Below are 17194 nucleotides of genomic sequence, written 5' to 3'. Positions count from 1 at the left end.
AGGAGGAAGCTTTTTAATAGCAACTTCTTAACGAAGACAGATGAAGATAAAAGTAATAGAAGGTAAAAAGAAAAACATGCAAAAATCTGGTCTATCCAGAAGTTCCAGGAGGACTCAGGGTACTCACAGAAAGGGTTAGAAGGGCATGAAGAGAGGAAGCACACACGAGATGGGAGGCCAGCAGAGGACTTGCCTCTTTCACAACTGTCTGTGGGATTGTTCTCATTCAACTAGCCTATCTCTAAAACTTTTCTAAAATGCTCATTCCTTGCCTTTCCTAAAGACACACGTGTATATAGATACCTAATACTTATTGGTACCAACTCTCTGAATATATCCAAGAACTCACTTTGGAGGTGGTTTTTTATTGGGGGTGGTTTTATAACAACCAGTTATAAAAGCAATTGCACAGCTGCCAGTATCCACTGTTCATGACGCCAAGAATCACCAGTTCAATTTAGGGATTGTCAAAAAAGCTGAAGTGAAGCTGCAGAAGTGCTATTTTAAGTTGCAGAAAAATGGGAGAGGCCACAAAATAGTTTTGCCTTCAAGCATCATTCTCCTCTAGTTTTTCTTATCTTCTCAATTTCCCTGGATTAGGAGAAGTGCGTGATGTGGGAGAAGGGGAAGAGTTAAAGTTTTTTATAATCTGTCCAAAGTAGCAGCACGAAGTTGATGCCATGATTTCAGCTGAAAATCTGATTGCTTATTCTAAAAGCTTATTCCCTAAGAGAGGGAATTTTTAATGTATTGAACATATACATGTGCACATTAATTTTGTTATCGCATTTAATAAACACATCTCCCTTTTACAGATGAAGAGATCTAAATTCAGAGACATCAAGGATCTGGTCTAAGGTCATATGGCTCAGAAGAAGCAAGGATAAAAACCCAGGTCTGTCTCATTTCATGGCTTTGCAGGTAAAGTGGCTCCTCATCTACTGCCTTCTACTGATGAACTAGTTTTCCAAGAAATCTGAATAGAAGAGCTCTTTTATTTTGCTAGCTTGGTGTTACTCACATTGTTTCTTCAAATATGTCTCATATCTTGCTACTTTTACCTCTCATTGGTTAGTTTCGGCACCTCTGATCAGACAAAATTCTGTTCTCTAAGGCTGTCCCTTAAACAACATAATCTAGGGTCAGGGCACCAGAAATTCATTACATCTGTACCTGTCAAGCAGAACTCAATGAAAATTCTAATACAGAAAATAAAGAGAAGGAGACTCATGAAGGCTATATCTTTTGTGAAGATTATAGACATATAGTGCTCTACTATAGGGTTAACTACATTTTTCTCCTTGTCTTTATAAATCTTGATTATATACATGGAGAAAATGCCATGGTTAATATTAGGTATGTTAGTCATGGTTGGGAAACTAAAGCCAAAGTTTAGAAAATTATGAGATTGGATTTTACAGCAATAAAGCCACAATTCAAGGCATGAAACTACTAGTAAGAAAAAACCACTTCACTTTATTATGTCTTCCACACAAAAACTTTCATACAAAATGCTCTTTCTGGTGCCATGTTAGGGATCAGGGAGGGGCAGAAGTGAGAGAGAGAGAAAAAAAGGAACAGGGGTTTGCCCCATGCTGTTAGGACTAAATTTTCTCTGATCAGGGAACCAGGGACCAGAAGTTTGGTAACAGACTATACTGAACACAGGCTAAGGAGCTTGAACATCCCAGGAGCCATGGGGAATCACTGAAGAATCCCAGGCAAGGCATGCTGTTTATTTCGATTTGTATTATAGAAAGATCACTCCAGAAGCAATGTAGAGACTAGACCAATAGGGGATAAGACTAGGTTATAGGTAACTAAAAGATCCTTTCAGTATTTCAGAAAGAATTTTTGATAGTCAGAACCAGGGCAGTGGTAATGTGGATGGAGAAGAGAAAATCAATTAAAGAAGATAGAATTGATAGGACCTAGTGATTAATTGGATATATGTAGTAGAAAAGAGTTTATTTCCATGATTTTAGATAGGTGATTGGGTAGAAATATGGTGCCATTCACAAAAATGAGAAATGCAAGAAGGCTTTGGGGGAAGATGATTAATTCAGTTTTGGAAATTTTGAATTTTAACATTCAAGCACACGTGCACGAAACTGCTAGATGCAACATGGTGGGGCTTAGGAAGGAGATATAGACTAGAGTTACACAGTTAGGAGTAACCATGTAATATATAAAGAGTTCCAGTTCTAAGTAAGATAAAGTAAACACACTCCATCCTGTCTCAGTCACTGAATACAGCTTAAAAACCTGTACAGAATGCATGGAGAAGTTATTTGAGTACTCTGAAAAGTAAATAGTAGCAAGCCAATTGGAAAAGAGGACCAAACTTGTAAGTGTCACCTAACAGTAAAGCAGTTAAATTTGCCCATTTTCTCTCCAGTAGTCCCCTAGCCTGGACTCAAATCATCCTGAAAGACGGAAGTGAGTATCAGCACAAACAGAGAAAGTTCTAGGGGAAACCTTCTAGTTCAGAATCAGAAGTGGAAAAGACATCTCCTGCCAGTGACAGCAGCAGAAGCAGGAGCCTGTTGGCAACTAAAACTCTAAGAGATAAGAATGTTCCTCTTTGATTAGAGGAACTGTAGTCCCAATACAGTGGGGCAAACCCTGTTCTTTTTTTTCTCTCTTTGTTCTGCCCCTCCTTGGCCCCAGATGTCAGCACAGTTGCAGGAAGTTTGAAGCAGAGGTGGATAAATAAAGTCTCAGATTTATGGCTAGAGGACTGAAGAGCCCCAGAGAGCCCCCAAATATGCGAAGCTTAGTAAGTGATCCAATCAGTTGTTTATAAACTCCTGAATTCACCCACAAGCTGTGTATGTGTGGACCTGATCCTAAGCAGCATTCAAAAGACTTTGAAAAAAAACTAACAGATGGACCTTAGGACTAAGAGATAGACCTCCTACAGTGGCAAATGGGTGGCACATGAATGCGACAGCTCCAAAGAACCCAGCAAAAGCTTTGAAAATGGAACTGATATTAAAACCACAACAAACAGAAGGCTCATCGGAACTTTCAGCCTGAACTAAACCAAGTTGGCTGCCTGAAAAAAGGGAAAACGAGACTCAGTTTATAATACTAAAAATGTTCAGAATACAACCCAAAACTACTCAGCAACACAAAGAACCAGGAAAATCTCAACTCCCATGGGAAAATTAATCAACAGATGCCACTCTGAGATGACACAGATGTTGAATTATCTGACAAAGACTTAGAGCAGCTGTAACAGAAGTGCTCCAGCAAGTAAGAGTTAACACTCTTGAAATGAGTGGAAAGAGAGAAATTCTCAGCAAAGAAACTGAAGATATAAAAGAGAATCAAATGGAAATTTTAGAACTTAAATATACAGTAATGAAATGAAAAAACTTATTAGATAGGCTCAATAGCAGAATAGAGATGTAGAGGAAAGAGTCAGTGAACCTGAATATAAATCAATAGAAATTACCCAATCTGAACAACAGGGAGAGAGAAGACTGAAAAAGTGAATAATCAGAGCCTCAAGGACCCATGCTATAAAAAAAATGACTACCATTTATCTCACCAGAGTCCTAGAAGGAGAAGAGAAAGAGCCTAGTACAGAAAATATATTTGAAAAAATAATCATTGAAAACTTCCCAAATTTGATGAAACACATAAACCTACAGATTTAAGAAGCTCAGTGAGCCCCAAGCAGAATATACCCAAATCAGTTTATACCCAGACCCAACATTCAAACTGCTGGAACCTAAAGACAAAGAAAAAAAAATCTTGAAACAGCCAGAGAAAAATGATGCATTGCTTATAGAGAAATGACTTAAGTGACTGCAGATTTCTCATCAGAAACCATCAGGGCCAAAAGGAAGTGGAACGTTTTTAAAGTGCTGAGGAAAAAGAGACCTCTCAACCCAGAATTTTATACCCAGTGAAAATATTCTTCAAGAATGAAGATGAAATAAAGATGAAGGAGAAGTAAGATAATTAGCTGGCGACAGACCTGCTCTAAAAGAATTGCTAAAGGAAGCTCTTCAGACAGAAGAAAAATGTTACCAGAAAGAAATCTGTAACATCAAGAATGAAGAAAGAGTAATAGAAATGGTAAACATCTGTGTAAATATAATATTGTTCTTCTCTTGAGTTCTTTAAAAGATGTTTGACAGTTGAAAGCAAAAATATATGATATCGTTCAGTGGGGTTGCAATGTATGTACATATAATATACAAGACAACTACAACATAAAAGAGTGGGTGACAGGACCTCCATGGTATGAAGTAAAATAGTATTTTAATTCTAAGTACACTGTAAAGAGTTCAGCATGTATATTGTAATCCCTAGAGAAAACATTTTTAAAAATATACAAAGATATATAAAAAATACAACAGGTATATTAAAACAGAATAATATTAAATGTTCAAATAACTAAAAATAAAATGAGAAAAAGGAAATGAAAGAGAGGAACAAAAAAAGGCAACAAACAAAAGTAAAAACAAATGGAAAAAATTGGTAAACCTAAATCTAAACATTTCAACAATTACCTTAAATGTAGATGGTCTAAACACAACATTAAAAGACAAAGATTATCAGAATGCAAACAATATGGAGTTAAAGTCACTGAGTTGGATGAAGTTACTCAAGAAGAGTATGCAGCCTGAGGAAAGCAAAGGTTACAGAGTACAGTACTGGACATTCAAGGATACAGTATAGATATTCAAGGAATAAATGGAGGAAAGAGAGACTTCAAAAGAAGCTGAGAAAGAAAAAGGTAGTAAGATAATTCCCCATATTTTGTATCTAAAGAAATTAAGGTTAAATAGTTTAATTTCTTATGTTTTTATTATAAGTCTGTAAACCCTAGATCTAAAATCTTTCAGTGTAGTCAAACTGAGGCCATGGTTCAGCAGTTCATGTTAGATTAAACCATAGGTCTTCCATAATACTAGCAAGCCTTTCTTCCTCCCTCCCCTGAGAGTAACAGGAGTCACATACCCAGTTATATCCTTAAAGTCTTAGCTTCAGCCTTATCCATCAACCCTTCTTAAAGACCTGTTACATTTTCCTTCTATAATTTTCTTTGCTACATTTTCTTTGGCAGAGAAATACTGAAAAAATAGTGAAAGTCACAACCATGGTATCATACCATGATGAAGACCATGTCAACTAGGGATCAAACCATAGGGTATAAAAGATGAAAAGTGTGACTTTGGGGTCATAGATTTCAACATCGGCCATGTGGTTTGTGGCAGGATACTTGGCAAAAATAAGTCTCCATGAATTGTAAAAGAAAAGTGTTCCATTCTTAGAATCCTGAAAAAAAATTTTAAATGTCACAGAGGTTTCTCTGCTTCCAAGATTAAATACTATTCTACCAGATTCTGGGGGTCCAAATCCAGATGCAAATGTTCATGCCATGTGTTCATAATTTCTGAGTTTCCAATGATCATATAAAAAAATAAAGAAGGTACTCCTAGTACCTCTTTCACTGGGCCTTACCATTTAACAAAAAATTTCAAGCAAAAACATTATCTGCAGTCGAAGGTAGGAATTGAGAATTGTAGTTTAATTATAAGGTAGTGTCAGTTGAAAAGAACAAGTTTCTCCTTTGAATGCACAAGAATACAGGTTTTGATACACGAGTGACCCAAAGACAATCCAACTGGCTCAAATTTGGCAACCACAGTGCATCTTAGAGGAAACTTATGGAAAAGATAATTTCATGTTTTCTGGTCCTAGGATGAGTCTTAGAATCATTTGACCAACAAATTTAAGACAGATTACTGCAAAGAAATACAAACATTTTCAAACTTATTTCCCCATTCTCTTCCACAGTTTGAAATTATTTTTATCAGAGTAACTCATTGTGTACATCCTCCACTATCATCAATGAATAATTATAGCACTGACTCTGGAGCATGGAATAACTATCCATGGTTCTTCCCAAATCTCCCTCTCTCAACAAAAGACAGATTGTACGAATTCAGCCATCCATCTAGCATCCCGGCCAGTGTCTGTATCTGGATAAACATACCTCATGTACTTTCGGCCTTCAAATTTCAGCTCCTTTATGACATGAGAAATTTAATCTCTACGTTTCCAATCCACTAACTCAAAATACTACTTGTTGATACGTACTAGATGACCAAGAAACTATAAAACTCCTCCTCTTTGAAGAAGTCTGCCCTGAGCAAATGAACTTCAACCTCAGCATTCCAGTGTGCTCCACATCAAAAGAAGGCTTCAGAGAAGGGCAAACACTTCTCCGTGACAATCCACTAACAAATCAGAGTGTGGTACAGTGCTGAATCATTGCACATATTTTCCATCTAAGAAACCAGAGGAAAAAGAACTGTAAGTCTTAGGAGGAAAAAAAAAAAAGCAAAATAACAAGGAAAGCACTATGGAGTGGGGTTAAATATAATTATATGCTGAGTTCACAGGACTATTTCAAGCAACACTGCCTCACTCTGCTTTGACTAAAATGCAGCAGCTCTGCAGGTGCCACATACTAAATTATACATCTTAATTTGGTCTACCAAGTGACCTTCTCTGGTTGTGCTCAGTGTCAAAGCACTTTGCTTCCTGGGAAGTCTTCAGGTCTTTCATTTCCTCTTGCAAACTCCAGACAGACATTCTCTCCAAGACAACACTTCTGGGGTGATTTCTTCTCTGACTCTTTTTCCAATAAGCAAGCACATGATTTTACTCTATCCGAAATAGAAAGATCTGTTGTGTCTCAACATAATAGGAAATTATTGCCTTTAGCAGATGCTATTCAATGCTCATAACATATTTCACCAATGCCTAAAATAAGATCCAAGAATTAGCTGCAGTCATTCTATCTGCTTACTATAGATTTCCTAATTGATTCTGGACCTAAAAGGCCAATGCAAAGCTTTTTTTACTCAGCCATTGGCATGGCCATGCCTTGTGACTCCATCTGAGCCCCAATACTGCTAAGATAGATTATCTATAACTTCCATTATTTAACAGGAAATTGTCCATCTGTCCATTCAGATTCACACTCTACCCTTCTGCACATCACTAAGCACTAGGAGACTGACTTTTTTGGACTCAGTCAAGATCAACAAGCTCCCCTGCACTCTGGCTTCTACTGGGTTTAGCCACTGGAAAACAGTAGCAGCAGATCAGAAGGTAGAATAGGAAAAGGGTCAGGATATTTACTCCCTGGCTCCCTCCCTCCTAGGCTATGGTTTTGCAATAGGTGTGTCCTCTACTAATGAAGACCACAGCTCCTCTTGGGGAGCCCTCCTCCAGCTACAGTTACTTCTTCTGGGTACCAGTTACTGCTCCCTCCCATTGCTCATTCAGGCCTAGGTAGCTTTGAATTCTGCCTCTTACGTGTGATTTTGGACACATTAGTGCCAGCCTGTCTTCCTCCCACCCACCCTAGGATAGAGTGCAGTGTTACTGTTCTTCAGATAGAAGATATAAACACAAACATAGGTCTGCAATAGCTTTCTAGCTCTTCTCCCTCTGAAGAATTTTTTCCCCAAAGAATCTAAACACTGAAGGAGTAGGAGTACAGGAGTAATAACTAAATTACTACAATACAAAGCAGAAAGAGACCCATTCAGTAGACATAAACAAAAAATCAGAGAAGGTCAAAGAAAGGAGAGAGTACATCATATTTGTAGGATCAGGAAATCCTTCAGGAAAAGCATTTGAAATTGCCCCTCACTAAAGGGTAAGATTTCAACAGGTAGCAATTAAGAAAAGGGAATTCCAAGAGGAGCATTATACAAGACTGGGAAATTTGCTAAGGGAAATTTGCTAAATTTATACAAAGGAAAAAATTATGCTTCATCTGTTTTTTAGACACGTGTCAGAAGAAATAAGATAAAGTGATGTCACGTTGTAAAAAAAATTTGAATCCAGGTTGGTGGGAAATTCATGCTTACTTCATAGAAAAATGGGAAACCATTGATGGGTTTTGATCAGGAAAGTAATATGTTCACAACTAAACTTAAGGAAGATGAATTTAGCAGTAATATCAGAACAGAATGGAGTAGAAAGAGATCAGAAAGAGCATCAATAAGGAACTCAGGAAAACAGCAAATTCTGCAAAGAGATTGAAAAAGAAACAAATTAGAAGGGGAGATTAGAGGAACAGTTTTAGATAGGAATTTTAGCAAAGTAATAGAACACCAAAATATATTGCAAAGAGCAGGAGAAAAGGCAGACAGTTAAGAGAAGGTAATGAGTAATAACTTATACTGGTATCAAGACTTTGACTTTGCTATTAATTTTGTCTTGTTTTTCAAGACAAAGGAAACTTAAGCATGTTTTTATGCTGAGAAGAAGTAGTGAAGAGGGAGATATTGATGATACAAGTGAAAGATGGGATAAAATATGGGACAACAGATAAAGGAAGGCCCCAAACAATGAAGATATGGGCTCAAGATCAAATATGGAGGGTCAGCCTTGACAAGGAGAGTTGTTGCATGGTCAAAGACTAGGGTTAGATAAAGAGAAGACAATTATAAGCAGAAAGTAGTGAAACTGAGACAGTTTACATATTACCACAATGATTTTTGTTTTCTTCATAAAGACTATTATTTTATGATTTTCTTTGTATTCCTACAATGTCACAAGAAGGAAGCAAAATACTGCAGAAGCAAAATTTCTGCCTTTAAAACTCTGATTTGGGGGGCTTCCCTGGTGGCGCAGTGGTTGAGAGTCCGCCTGCCGATGCGGGGGACGCGGGTTCGTGCCCTGGTCCGGGAAGATCCCACATGCCGCGGAGCGACTAAGCCCGTGAGCCATGGCCGCTGGGCCTGCGCGTCCGGAGCCTGTGCTCCGCAACGGGAGAGGCCACAACAGTGAGAGGCCCGCATACCGCAAAAAAAAAAAAAAAACTCTGATTTGACTATGAGTCAAAAGCACTCCAAGCTGGGCCTTATTATAACATACTGGCGAATCGCTAAAATAATTAAATAGAAGCCAAAGTTTGGTCAAGAGAATTATTTTGGTCAATAAATTTCTAGCCAAAGTCACAGCTGGTTATCAAAGAATAAGAAAAATGGCTCCTTTTTGCATTTGTTTTTTTTTTTTTTTACCCCTAAACCAACCCACTCATATACCCAGATATGCTACAAGGTATGAGCATTGAAGATTCCCCCAAAGACTTCAGAGAATCCTTTCTTCACCTCTCCCTTACCTCTTCCAAACTTCACTACATAAAGATAAACAAATATTAGCTTACCACATGATGTCCATGACAATATAAGATGTTGAGATCCTCAATGCATCTCTGGGCTCATGTCACTATCTGGTTTACATCATAATCTATGGGAGATATAGGAGTATACAGAGGGAATAAACCCCTTCCTCATGATTATAAAAAAGAATCTGTACATATGAGATTGTTACTCATTGAATGCTTAAGGTTCAAAGGTCAGTGTTTGATTGCACAGCATCCCTCAAAGGTGGGCTTGGTACATTCTTGGTAAGACAGATAGCTTCCTTTTCAAAAATTAGGAGTGTCTTTTTAAATATGTGAACCCAATTTGTGGAGTTTCCTTTTATGAGAACTTTAAATCAGGAACAATCATTGCATATGTTAAGTTGAATCTGCATTTCCAAATTAAGGACTCTGCTCTTGAACAATGACTTTCCAATTATACAGAATAAAGGATTTAAATAGGCTTTTACATTTTATAGAGGAGTAAGGACCCAGGCAGGGTGCTTTGAGGGCACTCTCTTGTTTAAAGATCCATCACAGAGCACAGCCCTCATGAAAGAAGGGAGAGAAGCATGGTGACTCTCAGAGATGAAGCTACTCTGCTGTCTCTCCCTTTCCCCTATAGTCCCTCTGTTGGGAAAAACAAAACAAAACACGTAACTGTCTCACATTATGTGTTCTAATTTTATAAAATGCCCCAAATACTTTCATACATCACCATAATACGAGATTTGTATAAAACTTCCGCAAGAGAAGTTGTGTGGTTCCAACTTCCTTTTGAGACATACAAACACTCTCTAAGGCCAGTATGACAGACGTTGTCATTGTCACTTACATACAGAGAGGCTAAAGGAGACCAGAAAGTTCCAAGTGGCTTGTCCCTGGTCACACAGCTAGTGGTCAACAGCAGTGGGACTCAAATCCAGGTTTCTGGATTCCCAGTTTGGTGCTCTTTCTACTACCCTACTACAGTGGAAAACCATTAAAAAAAAAAAAAAGACTAAAGAAACAAAATGCCATAAAAAATTTATTGTTGGATAGAATTTTAAATGCACTGTAGTACTACATAGAATGAAGCAAGTGGGCTCAAAGACACTCTTTGGTAAGGGTTTCTCATGTAAATATGATCTTTAGAAGAATTCTATGTCTGATTAAATATTTAGGATCCTACAGAGGAGTGTAATTTATAGGCAATGGTTTTATAAGATGCATCTGCTTCCTTTCTGTGTTGTTGCTTTTGTTGAGGAAGACATATTGGTATCAAAGTTTCACAAATCCTAACGCTTACCATGGGAATCAAGAAGGCCCTTATTCATCTTAATCTAGTGTCATTTCATAAAATCTGCTATATGAGTTAGTTATTTTGAGATGACTTTTGCATCATACCAGTAATTCTCTATGCAGCAATGTTTAAACAAAAGGCTCTCCCAAGAAAGGGACAGGGTAACCCAGCACTGCATTCCAACCCAGTGTTTATGTCTGTTTCAGCAAAGACAGCTGGCATCATCACTGCTGTCTGACAAGCTCTTTTCCTTAGTTGTCTAATGAAGAGGCAGGAAGATAACACTTTGTGGACAAGCAGTAAGAATCCACAAAAATTAAAAATAGAGGTGTGGTAATAAGATAGGTAGATTCATCCTCAGTTGAGAAGGAGGAAGAAAAGTAAGGGGAGGAGGAGGAAGATGAGATAAGCCAACATTTCATGAGTTCTTACCCAGTGCTAGGTCCTAGTTAAGTGCTTCTATGCCTCATTCATTTAATTCTCACAGATCTATGAGATCTACAGATCTATGAGAGTACTAATAATACTCCCTGTATACCCATGAGAACCACGTAAGCTTAAGTAACTTACCCAAAGTCTCAAGAATTGAAAATCGAATCCAAGCCTGAATGTCGTAAAGGTTTGCATGTAGAAGTTACAAAATATTGCATTTTCCAAAACTTCATGGAGAGATGATGAATCTGTTATGGGACACTCGCAGAAGACCTCTAACACCTCTACATAAGGATTATTTCTCTTCTCTTTGTTAAAAGATGGTTAAGAGATTATGGCGATCATGCAAGTTAACGCCATGCCCCTCAGTCAGAATGTTAATTATCCATCTGGCAGAAAGGAAAAAGAGCGTGTAAAGTTTGCAAAATTCCTACTGAGAATTCTTCTTTGTCCTAAACGTATGCTAGTGTTCATGGTCTAAAGTTTCTATTAGGGCCTAGAGAAAGACTTATCCCACAATGCCCCAGAGAAGGTGAGGAAGGTTAAAATTGGACATCACCATTAAATTTGCCTCAGGTGAAGTTAAGAGAATTATGATTGAATGTCAGTAAGTTCTGACTGCAGGAGGTGTAATAAAAATGTCAGAGCACCCCCAGATTTTGAAGCAGTCCTCCTCGTGATTAGGAGCTTAGCTGTGGGTATAGACACTTGGAACTATGTCTGCTCGAACATTTAAACCAATCCCACCTTTGGCAGAAGGCTTGAAACTTCTAATGGGAATATTTAAACAATATCTAACTAGTCCCTATCTTCTGACTCCTGAATTTAAAAGCATTAAAGTGCCATCCCTAATTTCAACAGGTCCTAAGACAGAGATTTTCCACATCACAGCAGCTACAGTTGGACCCAAAGGTTTGGCAACGGGAAAAGTACCATCTTGGGCTCAAAACATATCTTCCTTTAATAAACTGTGTCGCTCTGAGAATTCCCCATTTGCTTGCCACTCTGAATTTCACTACTTTATGCAAAAACCTCATGGCCACAGTTCCTACAGCTGGATGTCACACAGGGGTCTAACAGTTTTCACACCATTTGCATATAATTGTAAAAGCATTTCAGGATGATTCCACAAGTTCATTCTCAACAATCTGTCAACTGACCTCAACTGAAAGGCAGAAACATAAAAAGCATATTACTGTATCAGTAGTCAAAGACTGCACCTATCCAAATGGCAGGCTTAGAGAGAATAAAGGTGAAGATCAGTATATACTTATGAAACTGATGGAAAGCTAAAGTTTTTAGGTATAGATGGTTGCCCCAAATAACTTGTTACAGCAATCTCATGCTGCTTCTAGAAATCTCCTGTGTTCCTGGAATTCAAATAACATCCAAAAAAAAAATCCTTTGAAAAACATAAAACAACTTAATAAGACCATTTCTGAATTTGAGATGGCTAAAACGTCAAGGCTGAACAAATAAATGTATGCCATAAAAAAATAGAAATTGAATGTTGGGACAAATGGCTAGTGTTCTGATGGGAGTGTTTATGGTTTCATAGTCAAATAAGAGTTTTAAAGGCAGAAATTTTGCTTCTGCAGTGTAGACTAGCTTAGTGCCTTCCTTCCAACATTGTGACATTGTAGGAATACATAGAAAATCATAAAATTATAGTCTTCATGAAGAAAACAAGAGATCTCTCAATTTCACTACTTTCTATCTAACAGAAAGAGTGATAGATCCCTCCGCCTTACCAGCACACAAGGGAACCCCTGGGAACTGAAGGACTCTGAACACAGTTCTGATGTCAGGAAGAGTTTACGTTGTCTGTGACAAGTTTCAAAAACAATTTGAAATAAAAGCAAATATATAATAAGCACAGCAAGTAGGTCTGTGATGGTAATAAGAATGTAGAATCAGAAGGACACAAAGGCCTGGAGTTCCATAATTTTTTTTGTGTAGCCTTTTATAAAAAGTTGCAATTAGCCCAAATTTCTATCTCACAAATTGCAGAGTAAATCTGTGAATCAGATGAGGCCACCAGGGAGCACACTATTAAATACTCTTTTGTCATCAGATTAAGTAAAAATGTTCTCTAAAGTGGGCATGTACTTGCATGATAAATCAATTTCCCAGTTGGGGGAATTCTGTATGGATAAGAATATCAGCATTTACCAAGAAAATCCTTCTTGGGTTTGACATCATCATGAGAAATATCCGCTGGCTGCACTGGGGGCCTATTTGAGACAAATGGATTTACAGCATTAGAGTTATTCTTCTAAAAAGCATGTTTTGGAACATGAAATCCCAACATTTTACAATATAAATAACTTCTGGGCATGTAAATTTAATTCCACCAATGGGTCTTGGAATCTAATTATTAATGAAGGGAAAATGAACTACAGGATTTTCTTAAATCTTGATGTTGGGAGACAGGACGCAACATTTCCCCATTCCTTTTCTTCAGTTGCAACTGCATTCCAAAGACCCAAAATGTCACTCTTATAACCATAACTACAGTTAGTTCTTCTTCAATTCTAAGGTGTTTCAGTAAAATCTGTACAAGGAACACATTCACAAATGCGGTTAGAAAGGTGGTCATTTATACAACTGTGTGTGCATGGATATGTATAGTGTGCAAAACACAATGATTCAAATGGGAGACACGTATGATGTATCTAAGGTGCTCACAGATTTTACAGTATCAGTGAAAATCTGACACCACTACTAAGGTACAAAGAGGTGGAACATATGGATTTATGACTAAATGATCAGCGCACGTACTAACTCGAGGTTCCATGGCGAACTTGATGCAGAGGCTACTTAGTAGCCTGGAAGCAGGATGGCAAGATGAGGAAAGCACACCACATATCGCAGGAGTGTTATGAGGATTAGCATGTAGTGATGGACCACAGCCAGTGTACAACAAAATGCAACTGGTCACCGAGCGATGGGAAGGAAAAGGGAAGGAGAGGAGACTGACTGACACTGGTTATGTGGTTTGACACTGAGTTAGAAAGTCTGCCTTTGTTACCTCATTTAACTCTGGCAATTATCTTCTGCCTCATAAGGTTGTTATTTTCATTTTATACATCAGAATAAATGAAGTTCATAGAAGGAGGTGGTAGAATTGGGCTTCAACACAAGGTCAGTGTAACCCCAAAGTCCACAGTCCTTTCAGTACAGAAAATTCGAGTAGGAGGGGCTTGAAGACCGGCTCTCAATACTCTAGCTTATTAGAAAGGATTTTAAACGTTGGGAAATGGAAAAGAGAAAGCAAATCATTTCAATAAAGCTGGAGGAAAACATAAAGGATGGAGAATGAAAGAATGTGACTTCGAGGGGGAAGAGAATAGGGTGGGTGCGGGGAGCCATATCACTGAAATAATGCAGTTAGTACAAGGATGACCTTCCCAGAGATCTTCCAATAAAAGAGCAACACCACACATCCCACAGGAAAATGATGGAGCAGCTGAAGAACATCAGTCTAAAGCTGTCGTGTAGCAGCGTGACCAACCTGCAGCTGGCCTGGGACATCCAGTCCACCTTTTAATGAAATGACGGACCAGGAATCTCTCATGAGTTTATTATATGAGTGGATATACAGAAGAAGTTTGGGGGCTCAGAGGGACAAGAGGAATGAAGGGGACATATTTAGTTATAGGAATCTGGAGAGAGAGGGGAAATTGTAGGTAAGGGACAGGAGGAGAGGGAGAGAAAGATGAGGACAACAGACAGAAAGGGACAATATCTGACCCACAGAGGAAAGGAGGTAGGAAAATCCTTTGTGTTCATAAAAGACTTTGTAAGACTATGAAACCAAGCAGTGCTGCTTCAGGGCCCAGGTGAGAGAGCATGGCCAGGGCTGGAAAAGGAGCCATTCTTTCCCATGCACCATCTCCTTCGGTGCCCTGAGAACTCCAGAAGGCCATCACAGAAGCCTGTTTTGCTCAGCAGGGTGTCGTTTTAACAGAGGGGACCAGCAGAAGAGGCCAGGACAAGGTGCAGCAAGGACAAGGCTGTGGGACAGTATGACTAGTCTGATGGCTGAGCACATACGAGGCTCCAGGAAATAACTGGGGATGTTTTAAGAGCTGGAAGAAGTCCTATGTAAACAGGAAAAACTACGATTCATCATATTAAGGTGTTATTATTGTGGCCTCACTTCAACCCATAAACAAGTGATTGCTGGGTTATTAAGTCCACATAGGCGAAGAAGAAGCAAATGATACAGAAAAGGATAAGGAAGAGAAGAAACTCAATGATAAATATGGCTCCGATCCAAAAGAAGGGAAAATCAAAGTCATCCAAATGGAGTGGGTTTCTTTGGAAGGCTTGCTATAATTGGACGTTTTTAAGTGCATGTTGATGCCGATTTGCTAGAGATTCTGAGGAAGTTAAACCATTATAAATCCAGTACCACAGACCTATTAGTCTTCCTTAATTATGAACCCTTCTCAGAGTTCAATCCATTACCTGGTCTTCTTGGTTTTACCTCCATGACGACTGGGTACTTGGATGAGTTGGACTTCAGAATACTCCCATCCTGAGCTAGTAATATTTTTTTGTGTATGTACCATAAGAATATTATGGTACATATTCTTCTTGGAAAGGCAAAGAGTTTTTGCTCTTTTAAGCTATATTCCATAATATTCCACATCATAAAATTTTCATTTCCAACAGAAATAGTAGATCCCAATAATCATTAAAATGTTCTTGGTTCAGTTAATTAGACCACTGAATTCCATAAAACCCAGAATTTGATCTACTGGTATTTGAGGGATCAATCTAGTATATCTAGATTCCTGTGAGGCATGAGATCAAATGAGCAAATATCATGTAGTTTTGCATGTTCCCAACTCTCATACTATATGAACGTTACCAATGGCAACATCCCTGTGTATGGCTAACTGACCCATATTTGGACTTACAGAATGGTTGGGCAATCAGAAACATTTCCACATTCCACACAGCAGTGCTTCAAAAAGCAAACTGTGGGCTTCCCTGGTGGCGCAGTGGTTGAGGGTCCGCCTGCCAATGCAGGGGATGCAGGTTCGTGCCCCGGTCCGGGAAGATCCCACATGCCGCGGAGCTGCTGGGCCTGTGAGCCATGGCCGCTGAGCCTGCGCGTCCGGAGCCTGTGCTCCGCAACGGGAGAGGCCACAACAGTGAGAGGCCCGCGTACCACACACACACAAAAAAAACCAAAAAGCAAACTGTAACAGTTCTATTGTGTCATGATTTCTGTTTCAAAATCTGGGAATGAACCCATGGGGCTAGATCAGGAGCCTGTGAAACTGAGCAGATCTTTCAGATGGAGAGAAGTTTTCCTACCACATACTTGCTTTAACTAATAAAACTAGATTCCTTTCAGAGGAAAGAACTATTTTTTAAGAACTAGAGTCTCAATCATAGAGATTGTCTAGGTTATTTCTAGGGAGGGAATTGACATTATAGAAGAAAATTCCTCAATCTTCTAAGTGCTTTATATTTCCTTCTTTTATTACTTCTTTTCATAAGAAATTCAAGAAGGCAGGTAGCCCTTATTTTTCCACATCTTCTCCTCTTTCCTTTGTTTTTAAATGAAGAAATGAGTCCTCAAAAGCTACGCTTAGAACACTTCACATAGTGCTTGCTATATATCTGCTGGCCTGGGAACTAGAAACCAAAAGATAAGTATGGCCCCAGTGAGGTCAAAATTTAGTTCACATCAAAGCAGAGAGGCCCTGGAAATACCTACCTGCCTACCCCCCACACACACACATACTTAGCCATATTCTCCCATAGATGGCAAAAGCATCAAGAAATTCTTACCCATATAGCATCCCCCTCAAATGAGAGGTCCTGCCCCAGTTGGAATGTTTATTTATTACTGTCAGAATTGAGCTGAGGCTACAGTGCCTTAAAATCCCACAGCGCCTTATACTTTTTCAAAGAATCTCACATGTATAATCTTATTTAAATAAGCAATTTATCTGATCAGATGTGAGAGATAAGTGGACTTCACTGAGGGAGGTTTGAAAGAACTACCTGGCTGGAGGGTCCCCAAAACAAATGGCACATTTTCCATTTAAAAAATCATTCCTTGGAGGCCGGCTATATGTCAGACATTTTCCTCTACACTATTCTGGATAGAGAATTTGTCTTTGGCACCTCTAACCAGCCTACTTCTGCTTCCTTTCCCCTCATTCATAATATATTTTCTTTTCTGTCCCTAAGAAAAGTCACTTTCAAAATATGACCAGATAGAAATCATTCAGCTTTTGACTACATGAGTTAGCCAACACAGTATT

The 17194-nt window shown here is 38.6% G+C and overlaps 1 protein-coding gene across 4 annotated transcripts in view; it reads right to left on the bottom strand.

The window, feature by feature from the left end:
* Positions 1–17194, bottom strand: part of FMN1 (formin 1) — a 447127-nt gene that overhangs the window by 411067 nt on the left and 18866 nt on the right. The window lies entirely within an intron of this gene.

The sequence above is a fragment of the Kogia breviceps genome, chromosome 3 (genome assembly GCF_026419965.1).
Source record: "Kogia breviceps isolate mKogBre1 chromosome 3, mKogBre1 haplotype 1, whole genome shotgun sequence".
NCBI classification, from domain to species: domain Eukaryota; kingdom Metazoa; phylum Chordata; class Mammalia; order Artiodactyla; family Physeteridae; genus Kogia; species Kogia breviceps.
The sequence above is the reverse complement of the archived record's forward strand: the minus strand, read 5'-3'. Positions and strand labels throughout refer to the sequence as shown.